Genomic DNA, 20,335 nt, shown 5'->3' with positions numbered 1-20,335 from the left:
TGAAAAGCAGCGTATATTTGCTCAACACCATGTCTGAATTTAATAGCTCTTTTCAGAAGTACACCCAGCTCTGTAAAACTGTACCTGGATGATGGAAGCTTTTAGTGGTGCTTCAGACTGAACTGAGCCCAGTTTGATGAGCTGTTGTCTGGTTTCGGCAGCAGGACGTCCCTCTTGGGACAATAACAACAGGCCCTACGTCATAACCACCCCCTACAAGAGCAAGCTCCTGAGAAGATAACGTGGCAAGAATGTCTGCTGAAGTTCAGAATTTCCAACTCAAGCAATTCATGCGTCAAACTTGAAAAACGATCAATTAACGGCACGTCATTCACACCTTCTCATTTGCTCAAATAGCACGGCAAGGCTATTCGCGTCTTTGCATTGACTTAACAAGTAAATCACCTGTGCTTGATGCTTCATCTGCATCTGGTGTGAATGCACCAATAAAGTTTTAAAAATTACCCATAATGCAATGCACATGACACTAGTGAACTGTAAAGAATGTATGTGATATTTTGCAAGCCTTTTTTTACAGTAAATTACTGTAAAATTGCCACTATGTCTAACAGTGTACCTATGCAAGCAGTTCCAAGCCTTTATGAGTTTTTTTCCTCTGTTATGGAAGTCAGTGGTTACTAGATTCCAGCGTTCTTCAAAACATCTTCCTTTGTGTTTAACGGAAGAATCAGGTTTGGATATAATGGAGGAGTAAGCGATGACAGAATTTTCATTTTTGGCTGAACTACCCCTTTAATGCATTAGCAAAACTGCTCGAGAGATTGACGGTTTCTCTGCATGTGTGTCTGTGTTAATTCATGCATGCCTCCTGCTGAGCGCAGACACACAACATGAACGGGATGTTAAAGCCCGACACAGAGCCTAAGAGAGAGTGTTGACATGAGCCTGGCGATAAATGGAACGAGAGCAGGTGAAAGAAAAGAGAGGGGGAATGTGTGAAAAGTGTGAAGGATGAGAAGTGGTAGAAATGGGGAATTAGGCACTTGACAGCAGATAGATGGATGGATGGATGCATGGATGGGTATGCTTGTGTCCCAGCAATCTCTTTCTTTCAGGCTGTGGTTAGAATGAAATTCTAGAGTACTGCATAGTGCGCAGTGTATATTGTATACTGACAACTATTGATTATGTAATGTATAATGTAATACTTTAAGAAAGCTATCCATTAGAATTCCCATTTATTTAAATTCAGTCTGTAGTGGATTTTGATCAGCCAATCAGATGATCTGTAAAAACCATGTGATCCTACAATTGAATGACTGTCAGTGGAGAAATATATTTTCTGTTAGCACATGGTAACATTAACGTCTCTTTTAAATTTAAGATACACACATCCAACGCCAGACCACTACACTGTAAAAAAGCAGGTTGCCACACAATTCATTCATGTGGTCCCAACTTAAATGAATTAAGTTAAAGCAACAACAAATGGATTAAACATAAAACTAATAAGTTGTTTTAAACAAATCTCAAGAATTTTGTGGTGTCTGCTCATTTTAAATAAACCAACTGTGTTGTTGCTTTATGTCTGGACCAAAACGCTCAACATGAACAAACTAAATGAACTGTAGCCGACTGAAATGTTAATGCGCACTCCATGGCTGTGTGAAAGGATGTGTCTTTCCGCACTAGTGGATGGCAGTAATCTTTTTTAAAATTCATTCATTCATTTTCCTTAAGCTTAGTCCCTTATTTACTAGGAGTCACCACAGCATAATGAACCGCCTTTTTCGGCATATGTTTCTTTTTCAGCGGATGCCCTTACAGCTACAACCCAGTACAGGGAAACACTTCATTCATACACTAGGGCCAATTTTGTTTACCCAGTTCTCTTATACTGCATGTCTTTGAACTGTGGTAGAAATTGGAGCATCCAGAGGAAACCCACACAAACACGGTGAGAACATGCAAACTCAACTCAGAAATACCAGCTGGTCCAGCTGGGACTCCATCTAGTGACCTTCTTGTTGTTAGACGACAGTGTTAACCTCTTAGCCACCATTCCGCCCCAGTATTCTTATTTTTTTTCATTCCAAAAAGAAAAACCAAAACTTGCGGTGTACATATAAAAGCTGTAAATAAAGCAGCGTTTAGTATCATTACCACAGTAATTGTCACCTACAACAGAGGAATTTGTTCATGCTAATTTGTTTGATTATCTAATAATCCATATTGTTTACAAATCTTTGAGAAATGAAGCAAAATTACTGCCTGTGTTTCCTCATGACTTAAATTGCTTACCTGCTTACATCACTTCAGTTTGTGATCTTGTGCTCTGATTTGTTGCTGAACAGCCAATCAGAGCACTCTCAATCTGACTTTGTCACGACAAGAACTCAAGTGTGAAACAAACTAAACCAAACGCTAAGCGACGGCCTAAATGTGGCTTGGTGTGTCCCATCCTTATGCTGCATTCACACCAGACGGGGATGAAGCATCAAGTGCAAGTGATTTCAATGACAAGTCAATGCACGTGAATAGACATCCTGCGGCATGATTTGCACTAATGAAGAGGTGCGAGTTGAGCATTTTGTGCATTTGACGCGTTTAACGTGCAACGTGGAACATCTAACCCTCAGCGGACAGTCCAGCCACATTAACCAACCATGAGCTTGTTCTTGTAGGGGAGTGATTATGATGTAGTGCCTGTTGTTGGTGTCCCGAGGAGAAATTCTCTTGCCGACAGCGTACAACAGCTCATCAAACTGGGCTCAGATTGGTCTGAAGCACCACTGAATGCTTTCATCATCCAGGTTAAGTTTCTGGAGGAGTTGATGAACTTTCAGAGCTGGGTGCATTTCTGAAAGAAATTAGAGGACTCGGATACTGCGCCGAAGGAATCTATGCTATTTTTCAGCATTCCTAAAGCACATAAACACTGCTATTCTCTCAATAAAATCCATATTAGCCATTTAGCAACAAAACTAGAGTCATCGGGCAGACAGAAGCCCTGCCCATGACATGATACCGCTTTATCCAATCTATTGTGAAGTGAATTTGATGCATGAATGAACCGAATTTGACCACAGATGAAGCTAGTAAACTCAAACTGTTATCACGTTTATTTATGTGCGATTAGCATGATTTATTTCCGTGTCTGATGTGAACACAGCATTAAAGGTGCAGTATGTAGGATTGACTTAGGGATTGAATTTGGTATTTTAGTCTAAATTCAAAATATTGAAGAGACACTTGCTTTTTCAAAGATGCGAATACAATTTATGTCCAAAACTAAAATCGCACAAAAAAGATTTGTGAATTAAGCACTGTTTCCATCCAATGAGTCAAAGAGAACAAAATCAGCACTTCCAGATAAACTGACGGCAAAAATCAAAAGGAAAAACTGGAATTTGCTTGAGTCTTTTTCTTGTAATAAATTTCTTGTGCCTCAATGATCCATCAAGCTTTATTGTGTGATATCCAAAATGCACATAAAAGTATGTGGATGGAAACATAGCTTATGATTGGAGAGCTTGGATTTCCACTTTTTTTTTTTACTTTATATCAATATTTTTGAAGTGATTCCCCTCTTAAAGTAATCAACTGGTTTAGTTCATGGCTTTCGATAATTTATCGAAGACATTTTTGAAATCCCTAGGATGAACAGCCTTTACTTCCAGAAACATCATTATTTAAAAACTGGGCAGGCAGCGATGCACTTGCATTGCAGTTTCTCCCATTCCTTGACAATGTCACGTGAGCTTATTACATGTACAGTTGAAGTCAGAATTATTAGACCCTCTTTGATTTTTTTTTCTTATATTTCCCAAATGAAGTTTAACAGAGCAAGGACATTTTAGAGAAAGTCTTATTTTGTTTATTTCGGCTAGAATAAAATGTTTAATTTTTTAAACAAAATTTTAAGGTCAAATTAACCCCTTTAAGCTGTATATTTGTTCAAAAGTCTACAAAACAAACCATCATTATACAATGACGTGCCTAAATACCCCAACCTGCCTAGTTACCCTAATTAACCTAGTTAGGCCTTTGTCAAATGTCAATATAAGCTGTATAGAAGTGTCTTGAAAAAGATCTAGTCAAATATTATTTACTGTCATCATGGCAAAGATAAAATAAATCAGTTATTAGAAATGAGTTATTAAAACTATTATGTTTAGAAATGTGTTTAAAAATCTCTCCGTAAACAGAAATTCGGGAAAAAATAAACAGGGGGGCTAATAATTCTGACTTCAACTGTATGTCTTCTCATGCAGGGGATGTTCCTGCTTATGTGTTGGGAAGTCATAATTACAATGCCATTGCATTAAAGTTGTTGCTGAAAGATACACTTTTTATTTTCATTTTTGGAGGCTCATATTGCATGTACCCTAGAGTTAAAACATTTTTGGGTCAGGATAATACAACTGCCAATAAATAAATAAATTAATTAAAATTAAAATGAACAGAACTCTGTGCTTAATTTTTTAACTCTGGATGACAAAACCAACCATAAGAGTCAACTTTTGGAGAAGAGCAATATAAAGACATAAAACTATTTGAAATCTATAATCTGAGAGTTCAAAAAAATGTGCTTAGCAATGCACATTATTAATCATTACTAAAATTGGTGTTTTGATATATTTAATGTTGGAAATGTTTAAAATGAGGGCAACACGATGGCTCAGTGTTGCCTCACAGCAAGGTTTGAGTCCTGGCTGGGTCAGTTGGCGTTTCTATGTGGAGTTTGCTTGTTCTCCCCTTGTTCTCGTGGGTTTCCTCCGGGCGCTCCGGTTTCCCCACGGTCCAAAGACATGCGGTATGGGTTAATTGAATAAACTATATAGACCATAGTGTATGTGTGTGAATGAGAGTGTATGGATGTTTCCCAGTACTGGGTTGCAACTGGAAGGGCATCCGCTGTGTAAAACATATGCTGGATAAGTTGGCGTATCATTCCGCTGTGTTGAACCCCTGATGAATAAAGGGACTACGCGGAAGGACAATGAATGAATGTTTAAAATGTCTTCATGATGACAAGATGGCAGCGCCTACACATTGCGAGGCTCGGCGTCTCTCCAGTGTAAATATTACCATAGTTTTTTCTATTTCACTTTATAACATATTCCTGTATCCTGCACTTGCTGCTATTGCACTGCTGGTTAGACCTAAACTGCATTTCGTTGCCTTGTATTTGTACATGTGTAATGACAATCAAGTTTACTCTAATCTAATCTAATAATAATAATAATATGTGATACTTAGTTAATATTGTAATGATTATTATTGGCATAAAATAAGTATCGATAATTTTGAACCCATACAATGTATTTTTGGTTATTGCAACAAACACATTTCGTGATCCACAGTCATCATTTACAACACACAAAATGCAAACCAAACACAACCGTATACAGAAATGTTCCTTAGTCGTAATGTTTCACATTTACACACTGAAGCTTAGACATTCAGGGCAGCGTGTTGGCAATTCTGAAACTGAAATTGTGCATGTGCACTCATTTAGGAAAAAAAACAATCATTCTTGCATGACTTGAAGGCAGCATATTGCAGCGAGCGGCGTCCAGTTTCAGTTATTTTCCATTTTTAATCACATTTTCTGTAAAGTCATCCTAACTCTTGGCAGTCTGTTCCAGTAGCGAGTCCAGAAAAAGATGTAAAACATTGCCGCTGATATTCCTCTGTTCGTTTGTCAAACTGAAAATGGAAGGTCACGTTGGGCACAGTGCATTGTGGGATATAGTGCACATTGTGCATTGCATACTCTATACAAATTGGTTGTTGCGTCTGAAGCTATAAGGCTATATTGTGATGTGAAGTATGTACTGTAGTATCCAATTCCCAAAGTAGCCAGTGTTCTGCTTTCAAGCAAGTGAGAATGCTTTTATTCAGGACTAAAGTGCTGCCCATCTAACCAGATACTGAGCTAATCAACTTCATCGCCCACCTGAATGATGCAATAGAGAAAGATAGAGAGAGAAAGGGAGAGAGAGGCAATCTTGCATCAAATGCCGAGCTAGAGGACTGCAGGAAAATGATGAAAATGTTTCCTCCCACACAGATGCACAAACACACACAGACACACACACACACATATGTTACGGGTCACCAGAGACATTAACTTTAGCACGCACACACACACATAGTTATATACAGATGTGTGTAACAGTGAACAGCGTTCAACACGCTTGACAAGCTTTGGGTACCACAATCTATGTTTCTCTTACACAAAAACAAATGCTTTGCTTTAGGGTTGAAAACCAAATGTGGTCATCTGTACCTCTAGCTAAAATCTCTCACCAGTTTAGTCTGTCATTTATTGTGAGTTTTTATATATCATAACTTTATTTAAATGAACACTCCACTTTTTTTATGGATATAAGCTCATTTTACGACACCACAAGAGTTAGGGCCCTATCATACACCTGGCGCAAAAAGGCGCCAGACGTGTTTGGCGCAATTTGTTGCTATTTTCAGACCAGCGCCACCCTAATTTTCACATTTTGCACCAGGTTGTTTAAACAGCAAATCCAATTGCACCACTTTGTAGACTCATGTGTTCTGGTCTATAAAGGAGGGGTGTTAAGGGGCAAAAACTGAAATAGACTACAGCATTGACCAACTGAAAGCTAGTCCAGCGCAGAGCGTGATAGTTATATGCATATGCAGGTCAGAATGCTTACACATTGCTTAATACACACAGGATGTACAGCAACACACAAGAATCTTTACATATGAAAAAAAATCAAAGGATTGAAATGTTACAAAAAATATTATTTTCTACATTAATATAAATCCGGGGCGAGGCAGTGGCGCAGTAGGTAGTGCTGTCGCCTCACAGCGAGGTCGCTGGGTCGCTGGTTCGAACCTCGGCTCAGTTGGTGTTTCTGTGTGGAGTTTGCATGTTCTCCGTGCCTATGCGTGGGTTTCCTGCGGGTGCCCCAGTTTCCCCCACAGTCCAAAGACATGTGGTACAGGTGAATTGGGTAGGCTAAATTGTCCGCAGTGTATGAGTGTGTGTGTGGATGTTTCCCAGAGATGGGTTGCGGCTGCGTAAAAACTTGCTAGATAAGTTGGCGGTTCATTCCACTGTGGCGACCCCGGATTAATAAAAGGACTAAGCTGACAAGAAAATAAATGAATGAATGAATGAATAAATATAAATCCACCCCCTTCTTGCCTCATCTTGGGGGCTTTTTAATTTTTTTTATGACAGTGTGCATTTGTATAATGTTATTTTTATTAGCTGTATTATTTATTATATCCATACTTAAATTTGTTTTCATAAAAACAAGTTTAGATTTGTCCACCTGTCGGGTTTTGGAGACGTATGTGTCACCATATGTGGCATAAGAATAGGACGTGTGTTTGGATATAACTGTTTTTTGACCACACTTCATTATTATTGTTCATTTATTTGTTTGCTGGAAATTAGAACTGAATTTAGAAATAGTTTTGAAATAAGTCTTTGCGCTTAACAAACAAAATTAAATATGTAGGCTAATGGATGTTTTCAGTGGAGTGCGTACAACACTGTTTCCTTATCCACGAAAGTAAGGGAGTAAAGTAAAGAGTAAAAGTAAAGTAAAGTGAAAGTAAAGACGCCGAATGGAGGAGGCTTATTCTTTATCCTTGTGCTGTAGGTGGTCTGTTTAACTGTTTGCTAGTGAAGTGTTCAATTTTTCCACTTACAAAGTCCACAATGTAAATAGCAAATGAACAAAGGCGCATTGCAACTGACTCTTAAAGGGAATCGGAGTCAAGACTCAAAACACACCCATAACTCATTAAAAGAATAAGCGCAACCCTGCTAGACCATGAGCCAGGGCGCAAAGCGTATTATTCTGTCCTTAGAATAGTAGAATTGGATTCGGACACACCCTTAATACTTTTAGACTTTGTGCCTAGATCGTTAAAATAGAGCCCTTAAACTGCTTAACCATTGTTTGAATCTATTCAGCCGATATTTGGTACTGTTGAAAGCACTTTTAGCTTAGTTTAGCTTAGCATAGACAATTAAATCGGTGTAGACTATTAAAATCCGGCTCAAAAATGACCAAAGAGTTTGATCATTTTCCTATCTAAAGCTTGACTCTTCTGTAATTACATCATGTACTAAGATTGACAGAAAATTAAAAGTTGCTATTTTTTAGGTCAATATGGCTAGGAACTATACTTTCATTCCGGCGTAATAATCAAGGAACTTTGTTTCCGATATTATGCGACGGAATTTGGCTTAACTTTGAAACAATAAGTTGTTTTTAAACCGTTTAGTTGACTATACTTAAAAAACGTAAGTTAAATGATTAACTAAATGAACCATGTGCATAATTATAAAACTTCATAAGTCAATATAACATGTCCAAGTTACTTTGTAAAGTTTTCAACTCGTCACTTTTAAGGCAACGGGTTACCTAATCACTTTTATACAGTGTTCTGGGGTTTTGTGAGTAATGTAAATAAAACTGAAATCATGCCTCAGGGTTGTCAAAACTTGTGCTGTGTGTTATAATAAGATCTAGACTTTTATTAACTGTTGTCAATAAAACAGAAACTATTGAACTATGCAGAAAATGTACCTGTGCATGGTTTATCACCACAAATCAATGGCAAAAATTTAATAAATAAAAATTATAGAGCCATAAAATCATGTATTTTACATAAATAAATAGTTCAAAAAATTATTATATTTTCATATTATGAATATATTTTATCATATTTTCATAATAGCTCCCACCGCCTGAAAGTGCAGCCGTATCATATTATTATTCCATAAATAGAGTATGAATGTTTTTTTATGTCTCCTTTTGTGTTTGAAACACAAACATACAGGTTTGTCACAGCATGGTGGTAAAATAAATGACAGTAGTGACAGATTTATGGTCACAGACTGTCCAGATGTTGCCAACAAAATGAGGCTTTAACATCTTCCTATATTTTTCATCAAAATACAAGCATTACAACTTTTAATTTGACCTTACAGTTGTTAGATTACTCCCAAAAATGACTTTTGCTGCTTGTTCAAACTACTTATTTAAAATCAGTTAAAATAACACAGGGCGGCAAGGTGGCTCAGTGTTTAGCATGTTTGCGTGCTTTTCCCATGTTAACATGGGTTCCCTCAGGGTGCTCTGCTTTACCCCACAGTCCAATGACAATCAGTACAGGTGAATTGATTAAACTTTATTGGCCGTATGTGTATATAAGTGTATGGGTGTTTCCCAGTACTGAGTTGCAGCTAAAAGAGCATCCTCTGTATGAAACATATGCTAGATAAGTTGGCGGTTCATTCCGCTGTGGCTACCCTTGATGAATAAAGGGACTAAGCCGAAGGAAAAAACACAATTCTTACGTTGTTGTTTTTTTTTTGTTTTTTTTTTTTGAGGGGGACAACTTAATTTTCTATGTTCAATCAACTTAAATTTGTAAAAATGATTAAGTTAACTTAATCGATTTGTGTTGGGACAGCATAAAGGAATTGTGTGGAACCCAGCACTTTTACAGTGTATTATGTTACTTAAATTCCTTTTCTTTACTAAAATATTATTATAATTTTTACAGTATAGCTAGATATGTGTATAGGAGGATCCACATTTTGTGACTTTAAATAAGTATGATTATACAACAACAACATAAACAATAGGCCAAAATAATTGTATCAAAAAATTGCAGTTAATTAAAAGAAAAAACTTCAAGGCAGCGTGAACGTTTTTCAGAATGTCACCTTACGCGTTTGCCAGACAAATACACAACAACATTCAGGTTCACTACCACATCCGAGTAAGCAAATAATGACAGATTGTTCATTTTTTGGAGAGTTTGTTTCTTACACTGACACTAGACTTGGATGAGGACGGAGTCTGGGTAGGCTGGCAGAGAAATGGTAGGATATTCGAAATCATTAGTTCGTAACACAGGAAGTGGAGTGGGGTTAAAAATAACATGCCAAACACATACAGATAGATACCTGTCCGCAAATCTGTTTTGAAAACAGACTAAAGGTGAAGCTCCGAGGAAGAGTGGAAGAGCGAAAGAATGAGCGGGACTAAATTTAGCCTCTTTAACATAAATACTTTGACTGTGAGTTTAGAGCGCAGAGGACACAGTGGATGGCGCAGAGCTGGGACCTAATGAGGCCAAGCGAAAGCAGGAACGCTTGTGTGATCCAGAAATCCAGTAGAACGGATCTCTCTACTTTTTATCCCGCATTTGCTGCCGCCTGACTGGACGAGCTCAATTGCTGCTCGCTTCGGGTCTGTCAGTCAAACGGGTTCACTCCACTGATTGGTTCATTTGCCATCTCAAAGTCCCTCCTCCAGATTTTGTGCACATGCAGATGGCCCCTTCATGTGTGAAGCGTGCATTAATTGTGCAACATCAAACGGCGCTTGTAAAAATCCCTCCGCGTGATGCTGTTATACCTTCTCCCAATCTGGGTCAGGCGCTAATCAATGAGTCTCTCTCCCTTCCTCATATCCATCCCTTCACTTAGCTTCCCCCATGTTCCCATTCCTTCAGTCTCTGCGGCTGATTCTGGGTTTGTTGGAGGACGTGTTTTTGAAGCCCGCCTGTAGTAACAGCACAACGCTTCTGTCTGACACGCAGCAAAATGTGTCTTCAATCGTTTTTTTTAGGCCCCAGAGGCTGCAACAGAGCCGTCCCATGGTTGTGTGAGATGTATTTGGGATTGTCAGTGGTTTAATTACAGGATGTTGCAGTTATCACACTGGAAGTGCTTCTGGAATGGCACTGTGGGTGTCTGATGGTCTTCTCCTGCTACAGTTGTATCTCGCAAGTTTGTTGTTTTGACACCACAAGTCTCTGCCCTACTTCCCCACCTCCGAAGCCAGTAGTGAGCTTGCCACCAATAATTTCTGCAGCGGCAGTGTTGTATTGTACAGTGAGTTCACTGCGAATCCAGTACGACCTCATTAGGATGTGTGCTTCTGCGGAAGTCACTGCGCCTGAATCACACTTAATGTACCTGTGAATTCAGGTTTGAAAGTTTCCTCATTGAGAATTCGTCATAATTTACTCACTCTCCAAGTCTGGAAAGAAACTTTTTTCTTCTATTAAAAGTAGCTTATTATTCTTCACAAAAGAAAGTAATATGTGTGGTCTATTAAGGCATCGTTTTAATTTTTGGATAAACTGTCTAAGTGGTCATTAAAGGGCATGTATTTTACCCCTTTTTAAATTTTATATTATGGTTCTTCTGAGTGTGTCAGTTTAGGGTCAGTTCAAATCACTATTCAGATTTTTTATTATAATGTGTTAAAAAGTGTCATTTTGGGGGCGTGTACACAGGTCGTTGTTTTAGGGGTGTGTTGATTTACATGAAAATTAGTTTCGACTTCCCGCCCAACTTAACAAGGTGGCGGAGCTAAGAGCTCCCTCGCTTTGTGTATGGCAACAGACAGGCAGACAGAAGATACATGAGTGAGAGGACCAGCATTCAGCCGTACATGTATGACTCGGACACAGAGACTACTGTTGAGGAATCAATATTCCAACCCGGGCTCATTGTGGAAACGTAGCCTCGCGGACATTTCTGCAGACCGCGAAATTCGTCCCAGGCGGTACGTATTCGAGCAGTTTTTGTTTTCGCAAATCGGGAGCACAAGCCGTTTGCGCCTGCGCTGTTCTCACATGAAAAGCCGCCGGAAGCCGCTGTGGAGCGACCGCCTGTCCGACTGACTGGCTGTACGACTGAACGATCGACCGGGCGGCCGACCAATCGGCCGCCCCAGCCGCCCTCCTCTTCCTCCTCCTCCTCCTTCCCTAAACCCAAGCAACGATTTGCAAAAGCCGCCCAGAAAAAAAAGCAAAAGCCCTTGTCTTTGATTTCAACTGCGTTTTCGGATCTTGCTGCGTTCTCGCCCTTATTTTTTGGATTCTGTATTTCATTGTACCTGATTTCTGGAACTGCTCTTCCCTGGACTCGATCCCGGTCGTCCCTGTGGCTGGCTCCTCCTCCTACAGGCCTCCGCCCCGCCGATGTAACACTGCGAGCTAGGGAGACAAACTGGTTGCAGCAGGAAAGCCCTCCACCCAGAGGTGAGCCGTCAGCCGGCGAACGCGAAGAGGAGGAGCGGTGTCACACCGCCCCATAGCGCTTGCTCGAAAAAAAACTAAACGCGGACATACGTACCTCCAGCCACGTAAATCGCAGTCTCCAGAAACGTCCGCGGGGCTACGTTTCCAGAATTAGCTTGAGTTGCAATATTCCTATTGTGCTTATGTGTCAGAGTGGTAGTTACAAAATTAATTTGTGTCGTTGTATAGTTTTAAAGCTGCTATGTTATGATGCTTGTGTCATCCATATAGGGATGCAACGAATAACCAGTTTCACTATTAACCGCAATTTAATTCATCACGGTTAACTAATCGTAAAGGCTTCTCAACACTGTGTTTCTGCACGGAACACAACTGCGGCGACTACACAAAGTGTGCGCCAGTTTAAAGTTCCGAGCTTGTACACTGAGAAGATAATAATAACCACGCACAATGGATAAATTTTGGCTGAGGCTATAGCTAAGGCAAGTTCGTTATATCCAATGGAGGGACGCGCATGCAGGGCAACGTGCTCAGACTTTCCAGCTGCACCTAGTTGAGATGACAGGGAGCTTCTGTGATTTGAGGAAAATGCAAACGCCTGAAGTTTAATGACCAATGAAAAGTACACAGGTTTGCAAACCCACCTAAAGTCACAAACATGGCGCCGATGAGAGCGATCATGTGGTGAATGTTGATCTGCCAACTGAGATCAATCGAGAGTTTTTGGACAGAGTGCTGAAAGGTGGATCAGCTTATTTTAATGGCCCGAATCTCAATACGTTGCATTCACTGCGTGTTCAGGGCAAATGGCAGCTAAATGTAAAATCTCTGTTGCTCATTCGCAGGAAGACAATGAAGGGTCTCGTGTTGAGCCCAATGAGCCTTACATCAAAAAATAGAGCAAGGGTGTTCCTTTGGTTCACTCCTACGCCAAGTTGCGTTCGGTCTCAAAACCGATCCAATTGGTCCACCGTTTTTATGTTGTTAAATTGAAAAAAAAAGGACTGGGTGTGTTTATATCACCCCAATATGATGGTCTATACACTACACCTACACACTTCTGTCCAAACAGCTTGAAAAGTAGATTTTTCACCATATGTGCCCTTTAACAGTAGAACTATCAGCTTTCTATAACTACTAGAATTACCATAGTGGTCATTCTGATCGTTCTCATAAAAGACGTCATGTTGTCATGTGATATTTACATTTGAGGCTTCTATTTAGATATTAAAGGTGCCCTATAATGAAAATGTTGGTGTACCAAGGCATAGTAGACCAATAAAATATCAGTATATGGAAATTGACATACTGTGAGCCTCAGACACCATTGTTTGCTTGTTTTCACGTAAAATCCACAAGTGTAGAGCCCAATGGGACAATTAGAAGACAAAATGTGACAAGACTCATGGGCCATGCCCTTCTCATTTCCATGTATGCCTACTTTAGGTCATTTATCCAGACCTGACGAGCAGCTAAATCATCAAGAGAACACGACTTATATGCAGCTCTGAGATCATAAAAAAAGCTCTGAAATCATGAATATGCACACATTAGGATGCATTTGATAAGCCAAACATTTTCTAGTTATACAACAGCAATAATTTTTGTATATTTCACTTACTATGTATGTGGGATGTTTATTTTGAAAGCACAAGCGCCAAATTGTTTACTGTGAGTTACTAGGCAACGACAGCGCAGGAACATAAACCTACCGCATCAGAGAAGAGTTTAACTTATTACATTAAAGAAAACAATAGATAGATAGATGGATGGATGGATAAGAAAATATAGGCCGAAGAACATATTTTCAATGAGCATTTGTTGTGAAGTACACAATTTAATGCTCGCATGTTGTCTAATTAAGAATATTACTCATGTTTATTGGTATTTTTGGTCCATGCAGTAGTTCTTAATGTGATTTCACCTAATCATCATAAAACAAATCAATGAAGAGTAATCTTTGTAAAATTCATAAAGAATAAGCAACATGTCACTTACTTAAGTTTCCATGCAAAACTGATATATGGTCATAAGAACATGTATATACAGTTATATCACATGTATTTAAACATATATGGACATATTTGTAATTATAATGGTTGAAAATAGAATTTTGAAATTGAATTTGCATGTATTTACGTACATATACAACATTTATTTTTATATTCAGTTGAAGTCAGAATTATTAGCCCCCCTTTGATTTTTTTTTCTTTTATAAATATTTCCCAAAAGAAGTTTAACAGAGCAAGGACATTTTCACACTATGTCTGATAATATATTTTTTTTCTGGTAAAAGTCTTATTTGTTTTATTTCAGCTAGAATAAAAGCAGCTTTTAATTTTTAAAACACCATTTTAAAGACAAAATTATTAGCCATTTAAGCTACAATTTTTTTCCGATAGTTTACAGAACAAACCATCATTATAAAATAACTAGCCTAATTCACCTAACCTTCCTAGTTAACCTAATTAACCTAGTTAAGCCTTTAAATGTCACTTTAAGCTGTCTTGAAAAATATCTAGTCAAATATTAATTACTGTCATCATGGCAAAGATAAAATAAATCAGTTATTAGAAATGAGTTGTTTAAACTATTATGTTTAGAAATGTATTGAAAAAAATATTCTCTCTGTTAAACAGAAATTGGGGAATAAATAAACGGGGGGTTAATAATTCAGGGGGGCAATAATTCTGACAACTAAAATCCAAAAGTACCTGTATGCTATATGTATGTGATTTGCTTATTGTCATATATCAGATTTCTGCCTCACTGCAGTTCATGAGCAACAACTATAACTCAGTGTAGACAGTATTATTGATTATAATGCTTTGTTGGGTTTGTTGTATCACATCACTTGCTTGCAGTAAACCAGTGTTGTCACATATTATGTAAGGCTAAATGGCTTTGCAATAAAGAAGAGATTTTTGTTTGCAAGTAAATAGGGTAACACTTTAGTTTAGGTCACAATTCAAGGAATTAACAAACCATTAACTAACACCACTTGCTTAATTAACTACTAATTAGCTGTTTATTAATAGTTAATAAGGTAGATGTTGGTTTTAGGTTTTGGGTAGGATTAGGGATGCAGAATAAGATCATATTTTATAACTACTAATAAACAGTTAATATCTTAATAATAGGCAAGTATTAGCCTGTAGTTATAATAGCATTAATTGTGATCACCTAAACTACAGTGTTACCATAAATACACTATTGTTTTTTGTTTTGTTTTGTTTTTTAAAGCTGAACTATTATGCCCCTTTTTACACAATGTTATTTTTTTAAACTATTTGAAACTGGCCATTTAGGATTTTAACAAAATTGTGCTGTTTTGGTGACTGTCTCTTTAAATTCAAATGTGATTGTGCTCTCAGCCAGGGGAGGAGCTATAAACACCTATGCCTTGGTGAGAATATCACTAATGATCAGGGCTTTCCCCTTCCTATTCATAAGAAGAATGTCAATCACAGTGTTTCTGCAGACAAAATCGAATTAATTAATGTTTACAATAGATGCTGGCTATATTCACACACTGCTGCTACACAAATGTGTTAAAACCCTTTATAAAAATTGTTTTTTGCATAATTAGTCATCTTTAAATGCTTTTATAAAGGAAGACTGCAATAAGAAGCATTGTGAAATATTATTATAATTAAAGAAAACACATTCAGTCATAATATATGAGCACTTAGTCTTAAGTTCCTCTGGTATATTTGTAGGAATAGCTAACTATATGTTGTATGTCACAATTATAGATTTTTTAATGCCAACAATCATTAGTATATTAAGTAAAGATCATAAATACATCTAGCCTAAATTTTTGATTAGTAATATGCATTGCTAAGAACTTAATTAGGAAAACTTTCTTATATTTTAGATTAAATTCCTCTTAGATTTCAGACAATCCAAATATTGTCCTATGCTAACAATCTATACATCAATACAAAGCTTATTGATTCAGCTTTCAGATGATGTCTACATCTTAAGTTCAACGTTTTGACCATTATTAATCTGAATTAGTAATGAATTTAAGCGTCATTATTTTTAACATTATATATTCTAGTAAAAAGGGACTAGGCTAAAAAGAAAATGAGTGAATGAATATTCTAATGTGCTTATTTGCTGATTTATTATTTATTAACTGTAAATCAGTTTGGACAAATAAATATATTTAACTCTTATGTACTGTTGGGGATGTTGTCTTCTACTCGGGGATGATTTTGAGTTTTAATTTGGCTATTACTGTCACTCGGTTTTAGCTAGCTGAATGATTTTTGTGACAAATCTTATTTTGAAACATATTTTATGAAAATACTTTGAATAAAAAAAAAAGCTCAACAATATGCTCTGGACAAATTGACTACCCTTTTGTTATGTTTGGGATGAAAACATTGACTAAATTAAACTGCTGTAAAAATGCATCAGATAAATATTTTTAGCAATTTTTCTCCATAAATCTGTTAATCAACCTCAGTCCTGAGCAAAACTATTAAATTTCTTAGAAAATGACAGGATTTTTAGCTCTTTAATTGCTAAATTCATAAACGATGTCACTGATTTGGTGAAAAAAATAAAATAAATTACTTATTTTTAGTATAAAAAAAATTGTGGACTGGTGTTTTTACCATTTATCACAGTCTCGGCTATGTTGACAGTTAGTAGAAACATTGCCTTTGATGCAATGTTTTTGATTGTTTTTTTCTCCCTAATTTACTGTTGGTGGCTGGTTTTGCCCCATTGGTTTCCATTATAACCGCATTTTTTGGATTGCCATTACACCATATAATCATGGATTTTTAATGGTTTTCCTGTTGGGAAGTGGTAAAATTTGTAATTTTTACTGTTGATCATCAGTTGGCACCATTAACCCTTTAGATAGGCCTTAAAAAGCTTAGTTTCTGCATTTGTTTTATGGAGTATAACAGCAAATTGTGGTGTGTGTATGTGTGTAATAGTGTAAGAATGACCTTTGCGTGCTTACCTTGATGTGTCTGAGAAAATGGAAATGTGCACCTTAGCTCACAGAGCTACATGGAGTAAACAAAAACAAAGACTGTGTTTTTATGCACTATCAAATGTGGTTATAATGGAAGTAAATGGGGCAAAACCAGCCACCAACAGTAAACTAGAAAAATAAAGTTCGTGGGCAACCTTTATGGTGGCTTGAAAAGCCTCGTCTGAAAGTTTAAAGTAGTTTCAAAGTTAAATAACTGAAGTAGTTTTAAGAATACAGTAGGCATAGATAAGTACATATGTTGGCATGTTTCTAGTATGGATTTGTATATTGCTAGGATAAAATGGTATGTTGTTAGTATGTCCAATGTGTTGTCAATGGCAGTTTTTTTTACAATGAAAGTGTATGGAACAGTAGCTAGGGTGCCGTAAGTGGTTGCTAGGGTGTGGCTCATCAGTAATTGGCAGATTGGTAGTCTGAGTTAAAGGAGCGTAACCTTAAGTCTGCATGACAGTCTGGCACAAAGTTATGAGCTCACAAAATTTGGTCAAATGTTAAGTCAAGGGTCACCAATCTCGACCCTGGAGGGCCGGTGTCCCTGCAGGGTTTAGCTCCAACTTGCCTCAACACACCTGCCTGGATGTTTCAAGTATACCCAGTAGGACCTTGATTAACTTGTTCAGGTGTGTTTGATTAGGGTTGGAGCTAAAATCTGCAGGACACCGGCCCTCCAGGAACAAGTTTGGTGACCACTGTGTTAAATCAATGGGACTTTTCTTAATTTTCCAGGTCGGTTTTGAAAAAATGTAATTTGGATCAGTTGGGAAAGATATAGCTACACAAGTCAGACCAGTTTGGAGGTTTGGAATAAGTTTGGTGGTTGTAGTATGAGCAGGGGTGGACTTTGGGGGCCCTAAGCAATTCCAGGTACGGGGCTCTATAGCATTTAAAAAAAATGTAATGTTAAAAGTATATATTTACAGTTTATTTACTTTCATCTTCCTACACTTAAAGGCGATAAATCCACAAATAATTTTTCAGCAAGACAGCAGGATCTCGGGTGAAGCAGTGGCGCAGTAGGTAGTGCTGTCGCCTTACAACAAGAAGGTAGCTGGGTCGCAGGTTCGAGCCTCAGCTTAGTTGGGTTTCTGTGTGGAGTTTGCATGTTCCCCCTGCGTTAGTATGAATGGTTAGTAAAAACGTGAGTATGAACGGTCTAGGAGGAGATGCATATAGAAATTAGTCTCAGGAGAAGAAGTAAAAGAATATTAAGTTTATGTAGTATAACAGTGTGTTGGCTTTCTCAAGCCACCATAATTAGGGAGACAAAATGAAAATTTAAAAATGTTTTTATTAATATACTTGTCCAAGACAATTAAAAAAACAAATTCAGTTCACAATTACTTTTTATATTGAAAATGTCATTTTGTGTGTTATTTTTTTTTCACCAAATCAGTGACATCATTTATGAATTTGTCAATTAAAGAGTTAAAATCCTGTAATTTTCTAAACAATTTAGTAGTTTTGATCAGGACTGAGGTAGATTAGCTGATTTATGCAAAAGAAATAAAAAATAAAAACATTTATCTAATGCATTTTTACTGCAGTTTAATTCAGTGGATGTTTTCATCCCTAATATGACAAAAGTGAATGGTGCACAAGGGGTAAGTAATACTTTTTCTTTAACTAATGCATCTGATGTGTTCTTGCTTCATAAAACTGTTAATTTCTTAAAATAATCTTAAAGATTCCCAGTATAATCCAACTGTATTTTGAGCCAACTCAACATTGCTCATACTGTACTTCTATTGGCAGGAAGAATCATCAGCGTTAAAAAAGGTCTGAAATTGAGGATGACGTGGCTCCAGCAGGAAAGATTTTGTAGCTTGCTGATTATAAGGGTGGAAGAAAAGGAAAAGACCTCTGCAGGAATAATAACACATGTAGAGATGTTAATCAGGGTCTCAGTCTCAGTTGGTTTTGGTTAGTCTCCCAGGTCTTTTCATCAAATTAGATGTTTTTTTTTTCTTCTTTTTTCCCACTAGCATTTTATTTTACAGTTCTGTTCTGCGTGTACTGTACATAACATGCACTTGCTGTATCACCTTATATTATTCAGTACCTTCCTGGCTACGTAAACTGTAAGTGCATGTACTGTAAATGAAAGGGCAGCCATTTTTGAAACACAAAGGTTAGCTATTATTGCAACATAGATGTATATACATAGATGCTTCATTAGTGACTCTTTTCATGGACCATTAAATGTTAGCTCAACGTGTTGTGAAAGTCTTTGAGAACCTGAAAGCATTTTCAAGCATGGTTAAACACATACACGGGTTTTAATATTTGTTTTAAGACATCTGTAGGTGATTTTACTGAACTAGCGCAATACTAAAGGGATAGTTCACCACAAAATGAAAACCTACTTCACTTGTTCTAAACCAGATTTAACTTTGTGTGTTTTTTTTTTTGTTGAACGTAAAAGGAGATATTTCGAAGAATGTAGGAAATCAGTTGCTATTAACAACTATAGTAAAAAAAATTAAAGTTCTATGGACGTCAATGGCTGAAACATATCATCTTTTGTGTTCAACACAATACAGCTGGTTTGGAACAAGTTAAGAGTGAGTGAATTATGATAAAAATGTTTCTTTTGGGTGAACTATTCCTTTAAGATGTTAACTGTTGGATGGAGAACACATGGGAAAGCTAGGTTGCGGATGGAAGTGGTGTTCGTGAGACCAGCAGGGGTTGCTCAACCTGCGATCTGTGTGGGTCCTAATGCCCCAGTATAGTGAAGGGGACTCTATACTGCTCAGTGAGAGCTGTCTTTTGTTTGAGATGTTAAACTAAGGTCCCGACTCTCTGTGGTCATTAAAAATCCCAGGATGTTCTTATATTATTGCTTCAGATTCACAAAAATGTAGACAGCGCCCTCTAGTGGATTTACCATCTGAAATTTCATCTAAACTTTCATCTTATTGTAACATACCCGGAGCAAGATATTTTACATTACACTCTCAGAAACAAAGGTACAAGAGCTGTCACTGGGGCAGTACCTTTTTAAAAGGTTGTACCTGAAGAGTCCATATTGGTACATCAAAGTTACATTTTAGGTGCACTTGGGTACTGATATGTACCTTTGGGGTACCACTAAGGACTTTTTAGGTAGAAATATGTAGCTTTTGAAAAGGTACTGCCCCAGTAACAGCTCTTGTACCTTTATTTCTGAGAGTGTAGAAAGGTAGGCCGAGGCATGTATTTTCAATGAGCCTAGGCTGATTTATTTTGATTCAAAGTAAACCTTTGCTAATTCATTTGTCATTGATTTCGACTAGAACTAGACAT

General features: G+C 37.4%; 1 protein-coding gene and 1 long non-coding RNA gene across 9 annotated transcripts in view; both read left to right on the top strand.

Moving 5' to 3' along the window:
- Positions 1-20,335, top strand: part of ppp3cb (protein phosphatase 3, catalytic subunit, beta isozyme) — a 103,381-nt gene that overhangs the window by 12,073 nt on the left and 70,973 nt on the right.
- LOC147833851 (uncharacterized) lies at positions 8,883-15,710 on the top strand. The gene is made up of 2 exons (XR_015507194.1): positions 8,883-12,636; positions 13,146-15,710. It is a non-coding gene; the product is annotated as an uncharacterized LOC147833851 (long non-coding RNA).

Source organism: Danio rerio, chromosome 14 (assembly GCF_052040795.2).
Source record: "Danio rerio strain M-AB ecotype USA chromosome 14, GRCz13ab, whole genome shotgun sequence".
In the NCBI taxonomy this organism is placed as follows: Eukaryota; Metazoa; Chordata; class Actinopteri; order Cypriniformes; family Danionidae; genus Danio; species Danio rerio.
The sequence above is the reverse complement of the archived record's forward strand: the minus strand, read 5'-3'. Positions and strand labels throughout refer to the sequence as shown.